Below are 21,838 nucleotides of genomic sequence, written 5' to 3'. Positions count from 1 at the left end.
AGGAGAGTAAATGAGCAAAGTTTGTCATAATGGCAACCTAATATGGGGAGGAGAAACAGGGAATGAATGGATCATTTCAAAGAATGAACAGATACCAAAAGAATAAGGAGATTCATTGGAGTTCCTCAATATTTCATTAAAACAGAGAGAGGAAGAAATCTGTAATGACTCTTTTTCTCTTGCTCACAATTTTTGGTCTAAATTTATTTTAAATGGAAGGCAAGGGCAGCATTGTTTGCGCATAAACTATTGATGAGAAATCATAAATTAGCCTTTAAGCATATTGATTGTGAGAGTGCTTGTGAATTTTATCGGAGTGCCTCTGCAAATTAAACTGAAAAATATTGTTTTCCTTATTACTTCAATTGGCCATTTAAAGTGAAGGGGGACCTCCAGGGACATTGAAAAAGAACTATGAAAATTTGCATTTTGGCAAGGTAATTACTTAACTATACGGAAACAATGAAAATAGTTCAATCTTGTTAAAGTGAGTTGTTGTTTCCATATTATATTTAGTTATTCATTTATTTATTTGAGGAAGATTAGCCCTGAGCTAACATCCATGTCCATCTTCCTCTGCTTTATATGTGTGACGCCTGCCACCGTATGACTTGGTAAGCAGCACGTAGCTCTGCACCCGGGGTCCAAACTGGTGAAGTGGATTATGCAAACTTAACTGCTACACCACTGGGCCAGCCCCCATACTATATTTATTTTTGAAAGAATTACTCTTCTTAAAAAAGTTTATTTTAGAAAGCCAATATTCTAATATGCTGTGTGAAGGAGGAAGAATCAATTAGTATACAATTCCTGTCTCACTCTTCAGAAATTTATGGTTGTACTGCACTTGCCATGTTAGTCTAGAAAATAACAGTGACGACATTTTTTTGTGAAGTACGTGTCATTTGCATAAAGTGAAAGGCGTATATATTAAGTGTAAAGTTCCATGAGTATTCACCATTCCATTTACTAATATAACCCAAACATCTGTCCAAATATAGAACATTTTCATCAGCAAGATACCTTATGTCACTTCCTAGTCAATTCATACTCCCCATCCCCAGGCAATCACAGTTCTGGTTTCATTTACCATCAAATAGCTTTCTTGTTCTAGAACATCACATGAACTGAAAAATATACTACATATGCTTTTCAGTCTGGCTTCTTTCAATTAGCATGTTTTTTCAGATTCATTCATCTTGTGTGGATCAGTAGTTTATTCCTTTCCATTACTGAGAATTATTCCATTGAATAATTGAATTTTTTTTTACCTATTTTGGTATAGATATACATTTACATTGTTCCCAGTTTTTCACTATTACGAATAAAGCTGCTGTGAACATTCTTGTTCACATTTGATGTATGTATATTTTCCTCTCTCTTCTTGCTCATGCTGTTGGATCAGCATGACCATGATCAGATAGATGTAATGGATCAATGTGCTGTCCTGTCGTATGTCTAGATGGCTCAGACCTTTTTGTACTATATTTATGACAAAGGGTATGAAAATTAACATAGCTCTAGGGAAAACTACAAGTGTATATATTTTGTCATTCTATTTGAATGCTTACTATTTTGATTTAGTTTTTCTGATTGGGTTAGAAAAGAATACATTCACCAGAGCAATGGATCCATATCTGATACCTGAGTGTACATTAGTCTTCTCTAGCCAACACGCTAAATGGCACACAGCAGCCTTGATTAGGGATGTATTTTGGGTGAGTTTGCGGTTGTCTCCAGCCATCACTGAACTTGTTCTAAATCTTGACAAGAAAGTGTTCAGTCTTTTACCATTAAATACTATTTTATATGCCCCTTACTCTATTAAGAAAATTTCCTTCTATTCCAGTTTGCTGATGATTTTTTTATCAGTGAGTGATGAATGTTGTAAATAGTTTTTTTCCTTGCATTACTTAAGGTATGATTTGTGCTGTTTTATCTTATTAATATAGAGAATTAAATTGATAGAGTTTTAATGTTAAACCAAACTTTCATTCTTGGATGAATCCCTCTTAGATATAATTCTTTGTCCTTTTTTATATTGTTGAAGTAAATTCACTCTTCTCTTGTTGAGGAATGTTGTTTCTATGTTATATGTTTTTTTTTCAATTACAGCTAGTATACTTTGCATCCTGTCTAAGAAATCTTTACCTATCTGTGAATATTTTCTCCTATGCTTTTTTCAAGAAATTTTACACTTTCTCGTTTACAGTGGCATATCAGGTCCATTTCATTTTTGTGTGCTGTGTGAGGTAAGGGTAAAGTTCTTTTTCTTTTCTTTCAGTACAAGCATCCAGTTGTTACTGTACCATTTGCTGAAAGACTATCTTATACCCATGAATTATTTTAACATGTACGTTGGAAATCAACTGATTGCATGTGTGTGTCTGGTTTGGGCTGTCTTCTGTTCTATTTATCTACATTATATCATATTGTTATGATTTTGTAACTTTATATTAAGCCTTTGAAATCAGGTAACATAAGACCTCCAACTTTGTCTTTTTCAAATTTGTTTAAGCTATTACATATTCTTTGATCTTTTCCGTATAAATTTTAGCAGCACCTAGTCAATCTCTAAAACATACTTCCCAGAATTTTGATTGGCTGCATTACATCTATAGATAAATCTGGGGAGAATTGACATATCAATAATATAATTTCCAAAAAAACTGTATTTCTGGGTTGTTGTTTTTTGGTAGATTCATTGAATTTCCTATATATATGATCATGTTGTCTGGGAATAAGTACCATTTTACCATTCACTTTCTGTAGGGCTTATATTTCTTTTATTTTTCTGTTGCAGAGCAATACTGAATAGAACTATGAGAGCCCATGAAGGACACCTTGAGACTAAAAGAAGATAGAGTGGGGGCCACCTGGTGGCGTAGTGGTTAAGTTCGCATGCTCTGCTTCAAACCCAGGGTTCACAGGTTCGGATCCAGACGCAGACCTAGCACCATTATCAAGCCATGCTGTGGCAGGCATCCCCCATAAAATAGAGGAATATTGGCACAGATGATAGCTCAGTGACAATCTTCCTCAAGTAAAACGAGGAAGATTAACAACAGATGTTAGCTCAGGGCCAATCTTCCTTACACACACAAAAAAGAAGATAGAGTGATGGCCAGTATCCCCCAGGTACTTCAATTCCTCCACACTGTTGTGTTTCACCCACCATCTTATTGCAACCAAATGAATGACTCTGAGACAGAAATGTCCAGCTGAGATCTTCCTGAATTCTTGGTTCAGAGAAACTGTGAAAGATAATAAAATGCTATTGTTTTAAGTGCCTGAGTTTTGAGGTTGTTTGTTTCACGCTAGTAATTGAACAGAACAAAAAAGTTATGCCTGGAAGTGGAATACTATCTTAACAAATATCTAAAATTTTTGGCATAGGTTCTGAGGTCAAAAACAGGCGAAACGAGGAATGGCCTTGAGATACTCAAAATGAAATAATAAAGGGTCTCAATGAGAGTGTTAGTGGACATCTCATGAGTCTGAAAAAGATTTCCAGTGAGAGCTTTAAACGAATGCAAGGAAAGTATTGCAGTTGGTGGAAATATGTAGTACTGGAAATTTGAAAACATCATCAACTGTGGGAGATATAGAAATTAGAAAATGCAATGAAACTTGATGATTTGGCTAAGGTTACTTCCAGGCAGAATATCAAAGTTTCTAACTAGCCTCTTCCTACGCCACATAAAACGCAAGAGGAGAGAGATAAGCTAAAAAGTAAACTTTAAATAAAAAAGAGCCATAATTTCCTGTATTTGAAAATAAAATAATTTCTCAGTCCTTATATTTATAGCTAGAAAAAACAACAACAAAACATAAAGCATTCTCATATTAATAAACGCTTCATGGGAAATCTTAAAATCTAGTTTGTGCCTGGGAGATCCTTTATTAAGTCTTTTTAAAGATTTAAAGTAGTGTCACATAAACTCTTTTCAAATAGACAAAAGATCTTCTAAGGATCTAGGGAATGACTTATAGACCCCGTGTGTTAAACAACAGGTACTTTTAAGAATATAAGTGTGTTGGGGCCTGCCCAGTGGCACAGTGGTTAAGTTGGCACATTTTTCTTCCGTGGCCTGGGGTTTGCTGGTTCGGATCACAGGTGTGGACCTACACATCGCTTGTCAAGCCATGCTGTGGCAGGCATCCCACATATAAAGTAGAGGAAGATGGGCATGGGTATTAGTTCAGGGCCAGTCTCCTTCAGCAAAAAAGAGGAAGATTGGTGGCAGATGTTAGCTCAGGGCTAATCTTCCTTTAAAAACAAAGAGAATCTAAGTGTGGGTTGGCTTACAATAGACACTCAGAGACCCTAAAGTAGAAAACAGCTTATTTGAAGATCCTTGTATGTGTGCCTTTTTCTCATACAGTGTATTAAAAACCAATACATAAGAAATCCACAGAGGTTTTAAAAGGATTATAGCAATTTAGATTGAAAATTACAAAGAAAATGAAAAGAGGCTTTGGGTCCTCAGATTACTATAGAGAAGAAGCAAGATGAGAAGAGTACATGGGTGAAACACTGTCTGCTTTTTATGGAAAATAATAATTCATGGGGCAAACCAAATATCCGAAAATGCAGAGCCATGAGTCATGGAGAATGACCATATGAAGTAACTGGAACACATTCCTGGCTGGATTTCAGAATTGCAATGGGCAAGCACTCCTGTGTGCCCTTTTCTTTCTCGTTTTGTGTACAGGAGACTATATGGTGGTTTTCCTATTCCTGTCTCATTATTGTATGTTTGAGGTGGTGATAGAAGGCATGTGACTTGTCCTTTTAGTTCACAGGTCTTCAGATTTAGGGGAATAATATGCAAAGAGTTATACCCAAGAAATTACACCTGTGAGTGCTCATCTAAGCTGGAACATGATTTCTCTATGGAGACCCAAAACTTCAAACTAATGCTGTAATAAAGAAAATACCTAGGAGTCTTAGGATGGGGTATGATTATATTTTCATGTGAGATGATGTTATTGTGAAAAGACAGACTGTCAGATTACATATTTTAAAGATGATGATAAATATATCTCTTTTTACATGGTGACTTTGACATTCTTCTCTTCAAGTGGTGGAGTTTATGTCTCATATCACTTCCCTTCAGTCTGGGAAGATGGGAGGCTATGGTGGAAGTTACTATATGTGCTTAGGCTAGGTGATAACAGTGGTGCCTCTTTTGCCTTGCAGGCTGGAACAATTATGCTGGAACTCTAAGCTGCTTTCTAAGTCAGACTAGTTCAGACAGAGACATTACATAGAGAGACCCTAAGATTACATGAAGAGAAAGAGATATGAGCCATTCCCCAGCTGCTTCAGCCCACCTCCACCCTATCCCTACTATTTCCCCATTGTTTCATCTCCAGTCACTATCTGATTATGACCTTATAAATTAACTCAAACCAGAACCATAAATCAAGCCCTTCCTGAATTCTTGATGCACAGAAACTGGGAGATAATACAATATTTGTGCTTATTTTAAACCACTAAGTTTGGTAATTTGTTATGAAGATAAAGATAGCAAGAACAACTAACTTGTTAAATTTTTATTTCAGTTATTTTGTCTTTTATTTCTATAAGTTTTATTTGATTCTTTTATATATATTTTATTTGTCTCATCATTATGTTCATGTTTTTCTTTATATTCTCAAGTGTATGTATAATAGCTATCTTAATGTCTTATGTCCTATTTCCATCATTTCTGTCATTTCTGCATCAGTTTCTATTGACTGATTTATCTCCTGATTATGGGTCACATTTTTCTATTTTGTATATTCAATAATTTTTTTGATTGCATATTAGACATTGTAAGTTCTATTTCTGAGGGGTTTTTCTTTTGTTTTTCTGTTTTTGTGGGGAAGGATTTGACCTGAGCTAACATCTGTTGCCAATCTTCCTCTTACTGTTTTTTTCTCCCCATAGCCCCAGTGCATGGTTGTATATCTTAGTTGTGAGTCCTTCTAGTTCTTCTACGTGAACGACCACCACAGCACGGCAAATGACAGACAGCTGATGTGGTTCCAAGACCAGGAAGCAAACCCAGGCCACCAAAGTGGTGAGAGCACTGAACTTTAACCACTAGACCGTTAGGACTGGCTCTTATGTTGCTATCCTTTTAGTAGATTTTCATGTGTTTCGTAATTTTTGCCTATGGATGTCAAATCAGTAGGAGTTTTCTTCTGTAAAAATTTCAGTTATACTTGTGTCCTAGATTAAGCAGTTGTCTTTATAGAATATTTTGAATTTGTTTTAGCCAGGGTCACGTGGACTGGTTAAAGACCAGTTTTGTATTTGTTTCTCAGTTAGAGTTTAATTTTGTATATGTTTGATTTGATTTGGCACCCAATACTTCTCTATGCATAATGCCTGGCTTTCTAATATCTTTTAAAGTAACTTTTTCTTTTAATCAAGATTTGGGACTGGTAACTTACTTTTGGATGTGCCCGGTCTGTCTGTCTACACCATTAGGGGCAAAGATTTTGTTGCTTTTTTTGATGGGACAGCTTATATCAGGGTCTGTCTTTTATCCAGGCTCTCTGATTTGTGTAAAAAAAAAAAAATTCTGTTGCAGTCCTTTGTCTAAAACAGATCTGACTCCCTTAAGTTCATTCCCAAGAAAGATGCTTAAACTCCAAATTGTATGCCCAAGTCTAATATTTTTAATGCAGCATCTGTTAGCATCAAGAAGGAAGTCTTGCCATGTGGATTCAGTCTGATAACTTAGCAGAAGTTGTGATATAAATTTGCTATCTCTCCTCTTCTTTGTCAAAGCAACTTAACATTTGTGAATTCTGTTGGATAATCAACCGAATATAATTTTCTTTTCTTATGTAGATAATTTGTTATTTTTAGTAGTAATATATTAAAAGATACTCTTGTTTGTGATTCCGAAATTTCTCTGTTTAAGAATATTTTAATCTTTTACTACACACCAGAAATTATCCTAGGTATTATATTCATTAAATTATTTAAATGTCCTCCTATATTTCTGGAAAATATGAATTCTGTTAAGATTTTCAAAAGTATTGAAAGAGATGACATTTAAATTATATTATGGACTATAATATATATGGATGTTATAATGTGATTTATGAGTTTTGTTTCAAAATAATATAGTTGAAGTTGGTGGAATATAGATTTAAAAAAGATTGACCATGAATTGGTTATTTTTGAGCCTAAATGATGGCAAGATGGCGGTTTATTACACTATTCCCTTTACTTTTTAAAAGACAAAAATTTTCCATTACAAAAATGTTTGAAAAATAAACATATCTTCAAATAATCTTTCAAAGCAATCATAAAATTGTGCCATTCCCATAAATTCCTTTATAACAGTAAAGATGCGTACTCTGTATTTCAAAATTTAAACTCACTTTTTGTTGCTAAATTTGTGCTATTTAAAGCAGAAAATTTCAACATTGTATCCAAATATGGAGCAAATCTACTAAAAAGCTAATAAACCCTAAGCACGAGCTTCATTACACAACAGGGCCTTGTTATCAATTCCATTTATTATTATTAATAACATATGTTCAAATGAAACAATGGTTCTACTGAGGCTTAATTTGAAGACAAAATAGCAAATTTTTAAGGCCCTTCTATTTCTTTTGTAGTGAATTTTTCAATGTGAAATTTGAAAAAATGCAAAGAATTTTTTTGTTGGAAACTAATTTTCATTAGGAATATATCCTTTTTGAAAGAACAATCTAGACAGATAATCCGGGGAAACAAAAATGCGTTGGGGGGACTGGCCCGGTGGCTCAGCAGTTAAGTTTGCACATTCTGCTTCAGCAGCTGAGGTTCGCCGGTTCGGATCCCAGGTGCGGACCCGTGCACCGCTTGGCAAGCCATGCTGTGGCCATCGTCCCACATATAAAGTAGAGGAAGATGGGCATGGATGTGAGCTCAGGGTCAATCTTCCTCAGCAAAAAGAGGAGGATTGGAAACAGATGTTAACTCAGGGCTGATCTTCCTCAAAAAAAAAAGGTAAAAAAATGTATGTGGGTTACATGTGAACACTTTCTCAAATGAATGTAAAAGGACTAAGTCTAGATTTTACCGATATTGAACACATAATGTCATTTGATACCTTTGAATGCCTTTTGGTGTGCAGTACAAGGACCACACCTGGGGGGCTTTTAACTTGTTATTGACATATTTAATGAAGCCATTCTCATGTGTTGTTAGTTGTCCTTTTTAAAACAGAAGTGTTTTTGCTGAATAGTTGGATTATCTTCTTGATACTTTTCAAATTTCTTCAATCAGTTATTTTCCAGGCAATATCAATGAAGCAGAAAGATAGCATTTTTGATGCACTGGATATTGACCGTCATATAGCCTGATTTTGAACTAGGAAGAAAGCATGATAATTTATTCTCATTCTCCTAAGACTCACTAGCTTGACTCAAGGATAAGCTAAACTACGCTTAAAAGAATCTTGCCTTCTCTGCATCAAGCTGTTGTACCTAGGGAAGTTTTTATGCCCCTTGTGGCTGAGGCACTTTTAGTTCACTGTGGAATCAGCTTGAGTTATTGAAGAAGGCTGCACATCGTGGCTATTGTTAAGGTCTGTTCAGGTCTGTTCCTCCAAACAGCTTGGTGCAGCCTAAAGGACATGAAGCCTGGCTTCTTTTCTTTGGTGGGGGATATTTCTACAAAATAAAACACATCTCTGTATCCTCGGAGAGGGAGTTACTCTATATGTGTGCCTCATTAGTCTCCATACTTTGTCCACAAAAGGTCCTCCTTCTACATAGAAGAGGAAGAAGTAGTCAATTTTCTTTCATTTATGATAACCTTTATCAATTTGCGTTTTGGAAACTAATAAGCAACAATCAACCTTTGGATATTAAAACACCTCTTATCTCTAACTGGAGATAAGATATGGTCTACTATATTTCTGGAGTGGAACTGCTTAGCCTGAAGGTAATACATACTTTTTTTCATTTCTTTCTGATAAGAAGTAGTCTGTTCTGTTTGATTTATTGTTCTCATAGGGAAGGTAATATATTTCATGATTAATTTTAGTTCCAAGTCATTTGCATATTGAATAAGAGATTCAGAAAAGACTATGAGAAAATAACCATGTACCTTTATTTACACTTAATAATCAATATGATTTATGCATTCAACACATTTTTTATCATGGCTCTTATTTTAAATGAATCTCATAACAAATACATAGGCAGTATAGCTACCATTGTAGATCACCTTTTTATATTCTAAATTTAAAGGCAATTTAAAGCCTTTTTTCTGCCTAAGCCCCGTTTCAAGCACCTGCTTCCTACTCCAGCCACTGTAAAGTCAACTAGATGATCAAAGACTTTAGTTTTCCTTAAATACAAATTTGCTTTGTCTTGTCTAGGGCCTTTTTCATGTACCTCCGCAATTATGATGCTTACAGGAAATTACTGTGACTCATTCGTGAACCACCCCGGCTTCAGAGGCACTAACACCCTTGGAATCATCCTTGACCAACGAGGGCTGGGAGACAGTCCATAAATGCCTCCCTCTTTGTCCCAGCGGAAGGTAGATCTGAAGGTACTGTCATATCAACACCAGCAACCTATACAATACAGGTAGCATTACACAGTATACTGGCTCTTTCTCCTTTCCTGTTTAACAGTGCCCTTGCATCTCCAATTCCAACATCTCAAAATTTTGCTCCCTGAGACAATATTCCCAAATAAAACTTTGTCTTAGGCTCTGCTAAAACAGGCTTTTAATCCGGAGCCAGACTACCTAGGTTCAAATCCTGGCTCTATCTCATAAATGTTACTTCGAAGAGTTATTCTCTGTGCCTCTATTTCCTTATATATAAAATAGGAGTTGTATTTACCACAAACAATATTATAAGGATTAAAATTATATATGTAAATTATTTAGAATATTTTTTGCATGATATACTAAGCATTATATAAGGTTGTAATTTTTGTTTCATACATGTTATCTAAAAAGTAACTTTGTATTTTAGGAATTCTCATGGTCATACAGATTATATGTGGCAGAGCCTCTTTTCATGATTTTTTGTTTACTTAATGTAAATTCTACTCTATATACTCCCTGGGCTCACTGTCTTTCATTAAACAATTTACTTTTATTAAAATTCACTCTTTTGCATGTGGCTGTCCAGTTTCCCAATACCATTTATTGAAGAGACTCTCCTTTCTCCATCGTATGCTCTTGGCTCCCTTGTCAAATATTAGCTGTCCACAAATGTGTGGGCTCTCAATTCTGTTCCATTGATCTGTGTGTCTGTTTCTGTGCCAGTACCATGCTGTTTTGGTTTCTGTGGCTTTGTAGTATATTTTGAAATCAGGGAATGTGATACCTCCAGCTTTTCTTTTTTCTCAGGATTCCTTTGGCTATTCAGGGTCTTTTGTTGTTCCATATAAATTTTAGGATTCTTTGTCCTATTTCTGTGAAAAATGTTGAAACTTTGATAGGGATTGCAATGAATTTATAGATTGCTTTAGGAAGTATGGACATTTTAACGATGTTAATTCTTCCCATCCAAGAGCATGGAATATCATTCCATTTCATGGTGTCTTCTTCAATTTTTTTCAACAATGTTTTATAGTTTTCTGTGTACAGATCTTTCACCTCTTTGGTTAAGTTTATTCCTAGGTATTTTATTCTTTTTGTTGCAATTGTAAATGGGATTGTATTCTTAGTTTCTCTTTCTGCTACTTCATTGTTAGTGTATAGAAACATAACCTATTTTTGTACGTTTATTTTGTATCCTGAGACTTGACTGTATTTATTTCTTAATTCTAAAAGTTTTTAGTGGATTCTTTAGGGTTTCTATATATAAAATCATGTCATCTGCAAAGAGTGACAATTTCACTTCTTCTTTTCCAATTTGGATCTCTTTTCTTTCTTTTTCTGGCCTGATTCCTCTGGCTAAGGACTTCCAATACTAGGTTAAATAGGAGTGGTGACAGTGAGCATCCTTGTCTGGTTCCTGTTCTTAGGGGGATAGCTTTCAGTTTTTCTCCATTGAGAATGAAAGTAGACCATTATCTTATATCATGCACAAAAATCAACTCAAAATGGATTAAAGACTTGAATGTAAGACCCAAAACCATGAAACTTCTAGAAGAAAACGTAAGCAGTATGCTCTTTGACGTCAGTCTTAGCAGCATATATTCAAGTACTGTGTCTGACCAGGCAAGGGAAACAAAAGGAAAAATGAACAAACGGGACTACATCAAACTAAAAATCTTCTGCACAGCAAAGGAATCATCAACAAAATGAAATGATAACCTAACAATTGGGAGAAGATATTTGCAAATCATATATCAGATAAGGGGTTAATATGCAAAATAAACAGAACTCGTACATCTCAACAACAAAAATCCAACAACCCAATTAAAAAATGGGCAAAAGTTCTGAACAGAGATTTCTCCAAAGAAGATACACGGATGGCCAACCCGCACATGAAAAGATGCTCAACATCATTAGCTATCAGGGAAATGCAAATCAAAACTACAATGAGATACCACCTCACTGCGGTCAGAATGGCTGTAATTAACAAGACAGGAAACAACAAATGTTGGAGAGGATGTGGAGAGAAGGGAACCCTTGTACACTGCATAAACTAATGAATTTTGTACAAAAATGTGTTATTTATCTTGAATGTCCAAGAAATGTAAGCAAAAGCTTTTAATTTGGACCAAATTGCACTACTGAGTTTTTGATTCTGACTAAAGTTACTAGATAATCCAAGTTCTAGGGTTTATTATGTAGCCTTTAATTATGGCTTGTCAAGATTGTGCTTCTAAATATATTCTTGCATGAAGGAAATAACAGGAATCATTAAAGGTTTAAGTAATGGAATATAGGCGAATGAATGAATGAATTTATGACTCTTCTGTAGTGAATTACCTTTTCATATATTTTGCACATTTTTCTTGGTTGATTTCTTTCCTCTACCAGTGATTTTTCAGATTTATTTGTATATTCTGGTTATCAGTACTTTATTAAATGTATTTTACAAATATTTTCTCTGAGACTATAGTTTGCCCTTTTTTTAATGCTGTTCTGCAAAGAGCAAAATGTTTTATATGTCTTGTCTAAAAATTAATTGTCAATCTCAATATCAGAGATTTTCTCCTGTGTTCTTCTAGAGAGGGGTTTACAATTTTAGCTTTTACTTTTATATTTACATTATCATTTTCCTTGCACATGGATGTGTAATTGCTTCAACACTACCAATTCAGTACCGAAAGTATTTCTCTACTGAATTAAATTTCCAACTGTGTTAAAACTGTTTGCTCATATGTCTGTGGGTCTAGTTCTGTACAGTTTATTATGTCCCATTGATATGTGACTACCATTTCACCAACAACATATTACGTGATTACTGCAGCTTTATAGAAAATCTTGAAATCATATAGTATGGATCTTCCAACATGTTTTCTTTTTTGAAAATTGTTTTGGCAATTTTTGGTCTTTTGCTTTTTTATATCAAGTTTAGATTCAGCTTGCAGATTTCTTCAAAGTAGCTGTATAAGATTTTCTTTAGGATTATGTTCAATCTATAGGCCAATTTGAGAAGAATTTGCATCTTGACAATTTTGAGTCTTTCACTTAATGAACATGACATGTCTTTCCATTTATTTAGGTCTTCTTTGATATTTATCAACAATGTGGTGTATTTTTTTATTAAGCAAATTGTGCCCATATTTTTTTTTTCAGATTTATCCCTATTTCATATTTTTAGTGGTATCGCAGCAGGTATTTTTTTTAATTCCAATATATAATTGTTTATTGCAGGTATATTTAAAGACAATTGATTTTAGTATGCTGACTTTGTTTTCTGCCACCGGCTAAATTCACTTATTTTAATAGATTCTTTGGGATTTTCTATGTAGACAATCATAGTCTTTATGCCTAAAGACAGTTTTATTTCTTCCTTTCTAATCTATATGCCTTGTATTTCTTTTCTTTGTCTTCTTGCACTAGCATGCGTGTTGTAGGATAGGAGTGGGATGAGTAGAAATTCTTCTTTTGGTCCTAATCACAGAAGGAAACTATTTAATCTTTAACAATAAAGTATGATATTAGCTCTAGTTGTTAATAGACATCCTTTGTAAGGTTGAGAAATTTGACTTTTATTGATGGTTTGTGGAGAAATTTTGTCATAAATGGATGTTGAATTTTGGCAAATGTTTTTCAGGCATCTATTGAATGGATAATTTTTTTCTTTGTTAAAATATTGGTATAAATGAATTACTGTATTAATCAGGGTTCTTGAGAGAAACAGAATCAATAGGAGATATAGATATTGATATAGATATAAATATAGATTGAGAGAGAGAGACAGGGAGACAGACACTGATTTTCTATAAGAAATTGACTCATTAGGTCACAAAATTATGGAGGCTGAAAAGTCCCACAGTCCATGTCCTCAAACTGGAGACCCAGGGAAGCCCGTTGTGTAGCTCAGTCTAGGTGTGAAAGCCTGAGAACCAGGGGAGATAATGGTGTAATTCCCAGTCGCATGGCGGGAGAAGTCTCACATTCCAGCTCGGCAGTTCATCACAGACGGCAAATTCTCCCTTCCTCCTCCTTTCCATTCCCTGCAGTCCCTTAATGGATGGGATGATGGCCACCCACCCTGGGGAGGGCACTCTGTTTGCTCAATCTGCTCATTGAAATGCTAATCTCATCTGGAAAAGACACCCCTCACATTCACAGGATAAATCTCGTTTGCTCATGGTATAGTACCCTGCTTACATATGCTGAATTTCGTTTGTTAATATTTTTTAAGGATTTTTGCACCCATGTTCATGAGGGATACTGGCCTGTAGTTTCTTTCCTTTCCTCATAATATCCTTGTCTATTTTCAGTATGAATGTAATGCAAACCTCATTACAAGAGTTGGGAGGTGTGTCCTCTTCTATTTTCTAGAAGTTTTGGTGTTTTTTTAGAAGTAGCATTTCTTCCATTAACATTTTGTAGAATTCATTAATAAAGCCATCTGAATCACTAGTTTTCCTTTTTGGAAAGTTTTAGCTATGACTACAATTTCTTAATAGATACAGGACTATTGGAACTCTTTACTTCTTCTTGAGTGAGCTTTGGTCATTTGTGTCTATTAATATATTTTTTTTCATTCCAGCAACAAACTTATTCTAAATTTTAGAATGGTTTGTTATACCAGATTCATTCATTAATTCATCACATTATCTTTCAGTATAGATTTAAAATGCCAATTTTTTTTTGATTCTGTTATATACACTGGGTATGATGATATCACCGGACTGTAAGAAATCAGAATCTAGTATAGAAGAAAATTATGTTACAATATTTAGAGTGTAGTGTGACAAGCACTATCTTATATAGATGTTAGGCATTTACAATGACTGTAGAAAGAGCTTTCTACCTTTGTAGTAAGTACTACTTACTGTGCAGGGCTATATAGCGCTTCCTATGCACTATTGTATAAGCGAGTAGCATTCTTCAAACAATAAGGACGTATTTTTAAATTTTTATACTATAAATATATAAAATGTACAGACTTCTCCAACAAGTTTCATTACTTTATCTGGTTCATTCTACTCTGGCTACACTGACCTCTTTATTAGTTGTATCTTATTCCTCACATAGGTCCACTTTGGCGTCTTTGTAACCACAGATCCGTCTACCTGAAACATCTCATTTGGATTAATCCCTAAATCCTATCTCCTTGGAAAGACCTTCCCTAGCCACCTTGATTGAAATTATGATTCTCTCTCCTGCTCTATCTGCTCACTCTTTTTAATTTTTTTCATAACATTATATGACAATATTCCATATATTTTTTGTTTATTTGTTTATTTTCTGTCTCACAAGCTCTCTTTAGTACACAACCTCCATGAAAGGAGGGACTTTATTTTGTTAACTGCTTTGTTTTACTTACTGCTTTATCTACAGTGGCTAGAACAGAACTCAGCACATCACAGACATGCAATAATTATGGAGCAAAGAAAGGAAGGGATATCCACCTTTTTGGAAGGTGGAATTTTTTATAACAAGTAGTATACTCATTTATAAGAAGAAAATCTTGCTTTGATTGTGTGACCTCCTACTAAATTTGAGCACACTACAAAATTTGTCTGAGTTTTCATTTTTTTAAATCTCTTAATTTAAATGTTCAACTCTGCCATCAAGTACATTAATTTCTTATGTTTGAAATGTTTCAGTGTTCCAACTCTCAATGATCACTCTTTCTCTTTCGTTTCTAATAAAACTGTTGTTCAATATGCTACATATTTCTATACTCACTATACCAAAAAGTAATTTGAAATTTATTTAAAGTTTTAAATTTGTCTTTTTTCCTGAATAGAGTGACTGCATTGAAGGGACTCAATCTTATTTCCTAATTAGCCAGATTCAATGGATCAACTTCTTTATCCTCAGACCACCATAATGAAGATATCTTAGGCATCTGATTGAAATATGACATTTTGTGGTCATGTATTGAAGGTTCTCCCTTTTCTTAACTGGATAAGAGCATATAGATGCTTGAAAAACTTTGAATCAGCTCTTTACTTCAGTTCCATATAATTTATCTAACATATAAAGGCAAAAAGTCAAGTGTTCTGTCTGTGGTTTACCTAAGATTTCCACACTGACTGGATCTTCCATGCATTCCACTTGGGTTTTCCCTCAATTGGCAAAATTTGACCTATTCAGACAAGCCATCTTCTCATATAATCCATTCTTTACCCCTTTCCAAGTGTGGTGGTCTCTTATATCTCCTTGTGAATCATAAGCTCTCTTCAGCTTCTTCCTCTTTTGTCTCAGAAATTTTTCTAGCCTCCAGCATTACAGTTAGGTCACTCCCGTTTCACTGGAGTAGAGAGAGGGATAGGAGAAATTCAGGCTTCAAAGATGGATCAGAAAAGGAGATCCACCATGGTGCTATGCAATAGGAACAGAGAGGCAGTTTATCTTGTCTTTCTTCTTGACATCAGATAAAACAAACAAATAAAACAGAAAAAAACAAATTTTTTTCTCAGTTAGAAATGTCAACATTTGAGTAATCTTTATGGTCTTATTTTTGCTGGAAGGGTGTTCTTTCCTTGTCCTTAAATTTCATTTAAAAGACATTTTATTTGCCCCTTTCGTATGTTGACAGGGCAAACGGAAGAAACTCGAAGACAAGGATTATATGCTCTATTTTATAACTATAGCTTTGTCAAATCACGTGTCCTGTGTAGAATAAATTCTTGATGTAGATGATGATGAAAATTAAAATAAAGTCTATTTCTAAATATAGCTGTTTGTTTTTTATTTAGATAAGCTTAATATTGTTCTTTCTTATAATTCTAGTTTTACTTTTTTTTCCCTATTTTATTCAAACTTCATAAAATCCATTCACAGCCTCCCTCCATTTTGTTTCTATCTCTGCAGTGAAAAAGTAGAAATTTTTTTTTGAGGAGGAGGATTTTCCCTGAGCTGACATCCACTGTCAATCCTCTTCTTTTTTTGCTCAGGAAGATTGGCCCTTAGCTAACATCCATGCCCATCTTCCTGTGCTTTATGTGGGATGCCTGCTACAGCATGGCTTGATAAGCGGTGCCTAGGTCTGCACCGGCGATCCCAACTGGCGAACCCTGGGCTGCCTAAGTGGAGAGTGCGAACTTAACTCCTGCGCCATTGGACTGGCCCTGAAAACGTAGAATTTTTAAAATTTATATTTTAATGTGCACTTATTCATATTTAATAATATCTTTTAAAAAAACTGTCATTTCTCTTATTTCTGATAGCCTTTACTCCTAAAGTCACCTGTGGAATGTGTGGCACTTTATGCATTCTCTCTAATTAGATCCACACAGCAGCCTTGAGGAGACGGAATAGTACTACTCTCCTCATCTTACTGTTGCCGGATGAGAGAAGTTAAAATACATCTTCATTCACAGACTGAGGTGGCAGAGAGATAGAGCTGAGTTCTGCCCTGTTCTTCACATTCTATCAAGAAGCCCCTCTGGAATGATACAGCCAAGTCTTCCAGTACTGAATAGTCAGGAGCTATGTAAAAGAAGCCACTCACTAAAGACTACCTACTCTATGATTTCATGTAAAATTTATATGAAATTCTATAAAAGGAAAAACCATAGTTTGCTTTCTGGCAGATCAGCGATTGCTTAGAAGCAAGGATGGAGGCAGGGATTCGCTGCTAAGGGACACAAGGGGGCTTTTTGTGGTGGTGGGAGTGTTCAGAACTTTGACCGTGGTGGTAGTTAAATGACTGTTGCCCCAAATCTATTGAGCTGTACACCTAAAATGAAGGAAAACTTTTAGATGTTTATTACACCTCAACAGAGTCTAAAAGATAAAAATTGTCAGGATACTGTTACCTGTGTATCAGAAACATAAACATACAATTTGTTTTATTTAATTTCTTGGCCACCATGCTTATCAACCGACTTTTTTAATGCTTTGCCTTTAAATTCCGTGGTAACTGGATTAAGACTGAGCAGATGTTAAAAGTGCAGAGCTGTGTGTTTTTCTCCCCTGTGACCTGATGTGCTGATCATTAGGGCACCGTTGTTATTTAGAACATGGAATGAGGTCACATTTCTCCCTGGTGGAGAGTAAATAGTGAGTGTCTTCAAAAAGTACCTGGCATTTAATGCCTAATCCTTAAGATTAGTTTATGTTAAAAGAAAAAAAAAAAAAAACAAGAAATGCTTACTTTATCACAAAAGGATTTGACCAACTTTTTCTGGTTAACAATTTTCTATATGTCCAGCCATATACATTTTAAAATAGGAAAGCAAGAGCATATTAGACGAAAGTCTTAGATAGTGGGTTGAAGCAATATAAATAAAAAGATTTTAAAAGTAGATAAAGTATGCATGAGCTTAGGTTCTTTTTCATTGATCCTTCTCATTCACAGCCTTGTAAATAACTTGAAACGATTTTTCCTTACCCATTACTATTTTGTCTGTGATATTAGCGTTAGTACTACGTGACAAAAGTTATTATTGGAAAGGACAAATAAATAAAAGAAAAAAGCAACATAATGAATCTCCATGGGTCTGACATTCAGTTTCAACACAGGCAATATATTTTTCTCCCAGTCTACATCCACTCTCCATCGCACACCACACCCTAGATACCTTTTTCAGCCAAATCCTAGACAGCACTTTATTGCATTCATCAATTCTGCAAGATGTATCTATAAAATACACTTTAAAAATCATAATTCCAATATTTTTATTGTTGCTAAAGTAATTAAGTTTAATCCTTTAATATTATGAAATGTACAGTAGTCACATTTCCTCCAATATCTCATGGTATTTTAACTTACGATCAGTTTGTTTGAATCATGAAACAAAGTACATACAATGCATTTTATTGGTATGGCTTAAATTGTTTTTAATTTATAAGCTTCGCATCCTTTTTTTTCCTTAATTTATTCAATAAAGAAACCAACGTCACTGATCTTTTATAATTTTGCACATTCTGGATTTTCCTTTGCGTCACTTTCTGTCACTTAAGGTGGTCTGCATACTAATTTATTTCCTGTAAAAAGTACTTATTTTTAGAAGGCTGATCAAATTTGTTCTATTTTTTGATAATAATACTTTATAGGAGGAATTGTGAGCTTTCTATTGTATAACATCAAAAGATACATCATGTCTAGTTTTTATTCTTATTATTCTTATTGAGACTGATCTAGCCAGCTAGATTTTCCTTTTTTTCACTATTAATATGAACTCAGAATAATAACAATACCAATATTTTTACTAAAATTAAGATTACTGAAAAAATGTAAGATGTCCATGCACTTTTTCTTTACTTTCCATATTATATTAACTTTAATATTTTTCATATGTATCTATGTGTTTTTATTGTGGTAAAATACACATAACATAAAATTACCATTTTAACTGTTTTTTAGTATGCAGAAAAATATGAAACGTTTCATTAATTTACATGTCATCTTTGCACAGGGTCTATGCTAATTTTCTCTGTATCATTTTAATTTTAGCATGTGTGCTGCTGAAGTGACACCTTGCTTTTCTTTTTATCTTTAGGATATATCTGAATATCAAACTTAATCTATATTTCAAATTATAATATCTTAAAATCCTATTAATGAATAGATCAGATAGCCTTTAAACATTTTTCATTACCAACACGTTTCACTGTTCTGTCATTTGTCTATGTGTTGATTATGACGTTTATTTGTGGTGGATATTTTTTTGACAAATTACATAATTAAAATTATTAATTTTATCCTATGTTGATTTTATTTTGTGAATCACAGTTAAGACTGTTTTCCCTGCTTTCAATTTCTAGGTGAATTCATACATATTTTCTTCTAATACCTGCATGCATATTGTGAAGATAATTTTTTCTTCATATAGCTATGCCATTATTCCAACACTACTAATTATAAATATTTTTTACTCACTGATTTCTAATGCCATGTTTAAAATAAATTTTCATTTGCAAATATGTCTATTTCCAGATTTTGTATTCTGGTCCATTCATATTCTGATATCTTACTCCCTTAATTATAGAAGACGTACAATACATTTCACATAGTGGGAGCCAGAACATCCTTTTCATGGTTTCTCTCTCAGCTTGCTTGTCCTTTCAGATGAATTTATCATTAACTTTTCTAGCTTAAGAAAAGAAAAGACAGTGTTTTAATTGCAATCATATTAAATTTACAAATTGAAGATTTTCGTTGATATTCATATACATGATTGGTTTGTAGATTCCTTTAGTGAAATATTTATCAGGTTTTGTAATCAACATTACACTCACCTTATAACAAGAATTTGGAAGGGTTTTTTTCTCTTTATTTACGCTTTAAAACAGTTTAAGTAGTACTTTGATTATTTCTAGTGTTGTTTAAAGCAATTCACTTTTGAAAGCATTTGGAGCTTAAGCTAAATAATTTTACCATAATGTGTCTTGATTTTGGCTCCTTGTGAAAATTTTCTCCGAGACATGGCATTCCCTTTCACCATGAAGATATAATTATTAATTTATTTCAGGAAAGTTTTATTAAATTGCAGTTTTTAATATTTCTTTGTTCTTGCTTTTGTTGTCACTGTGTATATGTATGTATACATATATAAATATGAATTACTTTCTCTACTTTTTAATCACTTCCTCCCTCATTTTATGTCTTTCTTAACTTTTACTGGATTTAAAAATTCAATATCTTATTTTCCATTGTCTATTTTTTTCACTGCATCATTTATGATACCCATTAATTTTCATTGTTTACTTAGTTTGGTCTTCATTTCTGAAAATTTTTAAAGTTTATTTCTAAGTGATTCTGTAACTCAGTGAGCTGTATTTTCAAATGTTTTATTCTCAAATTTTATTTTTCTAGTTTTTATTTATGCTTTCCTTCATTTCTTAAATTCACTTAGTTTATTTTGAGATATTAAGCTACGATTTTTAAAAATCTATTGGGGGCTGGCCCCATAGCCCAGTGGTTAAAGTTCCACATGTTCTGCCTTGGCAGCCTGGGGTTTGTGGGTTCAGATCTTGAGTGCAGACACACTCCACCCATCAGCCATGCTGTGGAGGCATCCCATGTACAAAGGAGAGGGAGATTGGCACAGATATCAGCTTAGGGCTAATCTTCCTCAAGCAAATAAGGAGGAAGATTGGCAATGGATGTTAGCTCAGCATGAATCTTCCTCACACACACAAAAAAACTCTTTTGGGAGACCATGTTCTATTGGTATGTCTTGACTGTCTGAATGATGTATATTCTGCTCATAATTTCCTTTTTACCTAGAGTGAGTTGATATGGAATTCAATCATAATTCTATTGTGTTAGGAATATTTACATGAGATGGGTTTTCTTTTAGGTTTTTTTTTTTTGAGGAAGATTGCCCTGAGCTAACATCTGCTGCCAATCCTCCTCTTTTTGCTGAGGAAGACTGGTCCTGAGCTAACATCTGTGCCCATCTTCCTCTATTTTATGTGGGACACCTGCCACAGCATGGCTTGCCAAGCAGTGCATAGGTCTGTACCTGGGATCCAGACCAGGGAACCCTGGGACATCAAAGTGGAACATGCGAACTTAACCACTGCGTGCCGGGCCAGTCCATTTTGTAGTTTTGAAATTATCTTCCTAAGTATGGGAATGCGCCAAGATGATTTTCATAGCTTCATGGCTCCAGGTCTTTCTGTATTGTGAAGCATCAAAAAATTAGTTCAAGTACTGTCTGAGAACAGTCTCTTTTGTTTTCCTTTTTTACTATTATCAGAATATTTTCTGTCTTTCTTTTTCTTTCTCCCTTTTTCTTCCACACCCCCTGCCCTAACTTTTTCTCTTTTTCTGCTTCATTTGTATTCTATTCCCAACAGTTTATCTTTTGCAGAGACTTTGCCCTTGAAGGAAACTTCTTTGGCTGGTTGGTTTCAAGCCTTCATGACACCCAGACAACCTCAGCAATGTCTAACATTCCCGAAGTCCCCTTGAACTCCCCTTTAAACAGAGACGGCAAGCCTCCTCTGCTGTTCAGCTGTTTTTCTCAGAGAGTTACACCTGACTTCTACTCCAGAGTGTCTTCTCTTGCTTTGGGAATGAATTGTTCTTAGCAATTTCTGGGTTTCCCAGCATCAGGGCTATCAGAACCTTTTCATCTTCTTTCTACTTCCTTTCACACAGTTAATTATACACACAGGTGTTGGTAGTTTGGCATAGCTCAATGGAATTTTGTGGTTTGTAAGAACATCATTTCACTACTTTGTTTAAAATGCTTTAATTACTTTATTTTACTTATTTAGTGCTTTAAAATATTTACTTTCTGTCAGAAGATTCAAGAAGACTTAAATACATTGCTATTCCAC

At 34.4% G+C, this 21,838-nt stretch overlaps 1 non-coding gene across 1 annotated transcript; it reads right to left on the bottom strand.

The window, feature by feature from the left end:
• Positions 1-18,918: 18,918 nt before the first annotated feature.
• LOC111767973 (U6 spliceosomal RNA) lies at positions 18,919-19,024 on the bottom strand. Its single transcript, XR_002799935.1, has one exon. It is a non-coding gene; the product is annotated as a U6 spliceosomal RNA (small nuclear RNA).
• Between the last annotated feature and the right edge of the window lie 2,814 nt (positions 19,025-21,838).

Source organism: Equus caballus, chromosome 14, assembly GCF_041296265.1.
Source record: "Equus caballus isolate H_3958 breed thoroughbred chromosome 14, TB-T2T, whole genome shotgun sequence".
NCBI classification, from domain to species: domain Eukaryota; kingdom Metazoa; phylum Chordata; class Mammalia; order Perissodactyla; family Equidae; genus Equus; species Equus caballus.
Note: the sequence above shows the minus strand (reverse complement) of the source record. Positions and strands in the feature narration are given on the sequence as shown.